The following is a 5,733-nucleotide window of genomic DNA, read 5'->3' on the forward strand; positions in this document are numbered from 1 at the left end:
TTTGGTCAGACCTTAGCGCATGACAGAAATGATCCACTGCAAACATAAATCCCATCCCCAACCTCCTTCCCATACAGCACGCATAAACATACAAGTATAACTCGCAAACACACGTACGATACGATTATTGTATAGGAATATAGGGACTATTTCCCATTCAGTTCAGACTTATTTCGGGTTGTTGTCCCCGCCGAACGAGTTCGAGCAGGGGACTATGAAACGGGCTCCGTACGTGTGTGTGTCCGTGTGTCCGTCCGTCCGTCCGTCCGTCCGTGTGTCCGTCCGTCCGTCCGTGTGTCCGTGTGTGCGTCCGTGTGTGATCAAAATCTTCAATTTGCTACTTCTCTGTCATTTATGAGCCAATTTTGATTCTGTTTGCTTTATATGATAGCACTACATGGGAGCTTTGAAACTTCTACACAGAATTTCAGTCGTGACCTTTGACCTTGACCTTTGACCTATATTGTACATTTTGCTACAAAATGCTACTCCTTCGCCATTTCTAACCCGATTTCGATTCCGTTTGCTTTATATGATGGCACTAGGTGAGGGCTTCAAAACTTCTACACAGAATTTTGACCTTTGACTTCTTTGACCTTTGACCTTGATTTTTGACCTATATTGTACATTTTGCTACAAAATGCTACTCCTTCGCCATTTCTAACCCGATTTCGATTCCGTTTGCTTTATGTGATGGCACTAGGTGAGGGCTTCAAAACTTCTACACAGAATTTTGACCTTTGCCTTCTTTGACCTTTGACCTTGATTTTTGACCTATATTGTACATTTTGCTACAAAATGCTACTCCGCCATTTCTAACCCGATTTCGATTCCGTTTGCTTTATGTGATGGCACTAGGTGAGGGCTTCAAAACTTCTACACAGAATTTTGACCTTTGCCTTCTTTGACCTTTGACCTTGATTTTTGACCTGTATTGTACATTGGCTACAAAATGCTACTCCTTCGCCATTTCTAACCCGATTTCGATTCCGTTTGCTTTATGTGATGGCACTAGGTGAGGGCTTCAAAACTTTACACAGAATTTTGACCTTTGACTTCTTTGACCTTTGACCTTGATTTTTGACCTATATTGTACATTGGCTATAAAATGCTACTCCTTCGCCATTTCTAACCCGATTTCGATTCCGTTTGCTTTATGTGATGGCACTAGGTGAGGGCTTCAAAACTTTTACACAGAATTTTGACCTTTGACTTCTTTGACCTTTGACCTTGATTTTTGACCTATATTGTACATTGGCTATAAAATGCTACTCCTTCGCCATTTCTAACCCGATTTCGATTCCGTTTGCTTTATGTGATGGCACTAGGTGAGGGCTTCAAAACTTTTACACAGAATTTTGACCTTTGACTTCTTTGACCTTTGACCTTGATTTTTTACCTATATTGCACATTTTGCTACAAAATGCTACTTCCGGCGGGGACATATATTACGCACCGCGTAATTTCTACTTTTCCTTGTTCTTCCACAAAACGTACATAAGAGAACTACATTTAAACGATCTCGAGTACACATTGGTTGACCGCAAAGTGAAGATTGAAAATGATTAGGAATTGAAAGCATGGACGGATGTAAACATAATCTAGAACAAAAATTGTTGCATTACGAATATTATTTTCTGAGAAAAATACTGAGGGGTCCATTAGAAGGCAGTGCTTGTATACTGTGGACAACTCAGTATACAAGCAGTGCAAGTGTGTGAGATATGCATCATGGATCTCGAACTCGTTCACGAGGTCACTGGTTTTGTGGTCAGTCTGCAAGGCGCATTATGCTCTTTACATTATAGTGTTCATTCGCAGGAGACTGTAGTCGTTGGTCACATAGTAATAACTCCCTCATTAGATAATATCATTAAACTTTATTTTGAATTCAAATGACTGGAATTTTCAAGACAGTCAGTGGAAGATTGCGTTTAAATAAACTTTTTAATTCTATAATCTTTAGAATATTCATATAGTACTAGTTAATAAACATTCCATTTCACCGTTATTTGATTTTTCCTTTGTTTGAAGGACAGTCTGTACTAAAAATACAAGGTATAAATTAGATAGCTAGAAATCAAATATGCATAAAAATTGTAAGCATCATTTTCTGTATTTCTTTCTTCATTTGAAATATTTGAAGTGTGGTTACATTAAATGAGCATGTCTTGTACAAAAACATGCCTTTTCTGAACGGAGTTTTGTCACGTTTTCAATGTCTGTGAGTGCGTGTTGTGTTTCTAGGTGTATGTGTGTGCCTATGTATTAGCGTGTGATCGAATAGTGCGTTATTCCTTACAATCATGGAAGCTTATCTGAATCGCTTCTCTCAATGAAAGATGACATTCAATCATTGGTCGAAGGCAAACCCCCCCCCCCCCACAAAAAACAAGACAAAACAAAACAAAACAACAACACCTCGGCAGAACATGAATTCTCACGAAAGATTTAAGAGTTCCTGCTTCGCCCAGTCTCTGTTTTCAACTACGCTATAGAACTCCATGTTCAAGTTGATGTTGATTATTTTTTAAAGTTTAATAGTGAAATAAATGAGACTGAACATTGTACGTAAGTTCCAATAGAAGAACAGTTTATGGAACTGTTAAATTTCCTGTTTTCCCAGTAAAGTAATTTACTAGAATTATTATTGCTTTCTCTTGAGCATTAAAGAAATAACTAATAAATCTAAAAAGACTGAATACATTTAGCAATGACGAGTCCGGAACCAGAGGTCCACCAGGCTATAGGCAGGGCCGGCGGAGCGTTTTCAAAAGCGGGGGGCTGGGGCCCACTTCTGGGTTTTATGAGCTAACAAGCAAAAAAAAAAAAAAAGTAAAAAAGAAAAAAAAACTTACCGCGCTCACACTTCAAGGCCTCTATTTATTATTATTATTTTTTTTGTGCCACTGACTTACGCACTTCACTGAACAGATTCCACTTGTTTGTATGGTTTACAATAGTCTTTTATTTTAAGATGTGTCAGACTCGGGCAGCTTTTATTCATTTATTTTTTTAATGGAAGTATATCTAGTCACGTGGTTGCATAATGAAAGCGGAGTATGATTATTTTGATGTTGATGGCTACTATAATCTTGCTGATTTGTGTTAGTTTTGTTGACTTACTGTTTTGTATTTTTCGCCGATTTATGGAGTCAATCAAAAAAAAATAGTGAACAAAAGATCAAGATGAGTCTGGACAATTATGATGAGATTTTTGAATAGTACGTATTACAGCACGTGTATTACAAAAAAAAAATGTACAATGTACATGTACTACAACATTATAAAAATGTACAAGTATATTATCCAAGATCCCGACGCCCAGCCGTATTGAAACCACAGAACAAGAGTTCTGTGATTGAAACTGCATGACGCCCTCCGCCACCAAACTCTGTAGAGGGCGCTTTCATACTCTTGCGAAGCTAAAATCTCATTGGCTGATTTCTGCCAAATACGGCATGTGCACAGTTTTTAAACCGGCACCTTGTGTTTACAATGCGAAAATCACACTGCATGACACAGCTGTACATAGAGTCTACATCGCTGTACACGCACATTCATGTACGGGTGATATCTTTCTTGCTTGTCATACGAACTTCATTTGATTCTGTCAAAAGACAGGTAAGTTATCATTTGTCGTGTGTCCACTATTATTCAATTCACAGATTGATGAAATGATAATCCGGCCACTTACGTCGTTTTAGTCAATTTTATAGGTAGAATCCTTCGTAATCATGGTAATCGTTAACCCCGTCGCGGGGCGCTGTAACACGGTACGTATTTGTCCGTATGGGGTCGCTGCTGCGGTTAGGTAATCGTATTCCGCTATTCGTACATCGTAATTCGTATACTTAGTAACTGTTTGACCTGGCTATAAAAATAGGCTGGGTGAACATGGTGAAGGAGCACCCGGGCCTGGGCCGGGGTTATGTGGATAGTGCATGACTTCTGATTTAAGACACTGTTGCAACACACGTTAGTTTTCGAACCCGAGCTAACAATAGTGCCTTAAACAATGATGACTTTATGAGTAAATTTAGTGTATAGATGGTAGCCTCGCGTCCTCGAGTGTGCCCCGTGGAACATACCTTTAGTAAAGCCTACTTTTTTTCTTTTCTTCTATGCTTTCTTGTAATACAAGAATAATTTTTATTGCTCAAACAATGCGATTACGTTTAGCTTTTAATGAATACATTTCAGACGAATGGCAAAGTGAGAATGGCTCGCTCGCTCTGTCCATACTTATAATAGAATGAATAGTTTGCATAATTTATGATCATAGTCCTTCGCGGGGATTTTTTTTTACTGTGTTTAGTTCCCTAGGAATTTGATTTAAATGCTCTAGAAACGCGACTTTTATACTCTGTTTTTACAAAAAGTCCCTATGCGTGGGACATGGGAAGAGGTATATCCCCCTCCCACACCCTCCCCCGCTCTGTCGCTTCGCTCTCGACGCGGATCTCACACCGTCTCATGAAATAATGTTATACCCCCGTATAATCATAGTCATTTGCAAATGATTCTATCCACTTTTTAATTTCCTAGAAATTTGCTTTTAAATGCTCTATAAACGCGACTTTTGTACTCCCCCTCCCCCCGCTCGGTCGCTTCGCTCCCTCGCCGAGGATCTCAAACCATCACGTCAATGTGCCCATCCCCGTCGAAATTTGCCCCCCCCCTCCCCCAAACCAGACATGTTCCACCGCGCTTGGGGCGTGGGTGGGGCTGCACCAACCCCCCCCCCCCCCCAAAAAAAAAAGATATATATATATATATATATATATATATATATATACATTGTATATATGTTTGGCAAAAAAAGAGAGAGAGAGAAAATAGAGCATGCAAAGTAATTAATATGCTTAAAATTGCAAGCTGGCAATCCTAAAAATTGAAAATCTCCCTACTGTCGGAGGGGGGATACCCCCTCCCACACCCTCCCCCCCCCCCCACTCGCTTTGCTCTCACTCACTTTGCAATACCCAGCTCAACCCTTAAACCCCCTCCTTGGAAAAAAACTGTTTAACCTTAACTGCGACCAGCCCCAACACGCAGTGTTGGCTCCCACAGTGTGTAACTGTGTATACGGAGCGTCCCGGGGTTAGTTTAACCTTAACGATAATCATATTAATCTGCCCTAACTTCTATAACGCTTAGAGTTCTACAGTGCACATTCTTCCCTGTCGAAGCATGGTGCAGCGTCTGGTTGCTGGTCGGGCTAAATCTGCCCCATCGGTGCATTGCCATGACCATGACATTGGCCATTGTATGGTCTGGAAGCCTTCTCCAAGCTCTGATGACAAGCTAAAAAAGCCTAGGATAGACTACTAACTGTTACAGGCTAACCAGTGCAGTGGGGTAAATTACAGAATATGTACCGGCAGCCAATCACGACGGAGAGTGCAAATCGCTCTGAAAAGAGCGTAATTACGCTTGCTTTCCCTGCCAGCATGCACTCTCCGCGGAACATATCCCCGACGACCAGATACACTCGGTGAATGGGAAACCTACAGACTGATCTTTCGGTCAATGTTGACCATATCCTGTTCAGTGTTAGTGTTCGTGTTGGTATCGAATGGCAGTTAGACTGCAGATGGATTTTTACTCACACCCTCATTTACAAAAGCCCATTCACACAAGCGCAGCCACTGCACTATTGAATAGTTTGTTGTTTGTTGGTTTTTTTAAATTATTTTTACCATAATTTCCACAGGAGTCATCCAAAAAACC

This window comes from Diadema antillarum, unplaced genomic scaffold (genome assembly GCF_040938485.1).
Source record: "Diadema antillarum isolate AM-2024a unplaced genomic scaffold, OU_Dant_1.0 scf00000215, whole genome shotgun sequence".
Classification (NCBI taxonomy): domain Eukaryota; kingdom Metazoa; phylum Echinodermata; class Echinoidea; order Diadematoida; family Diadematidae; genus Diadema; species Diadema antillarum.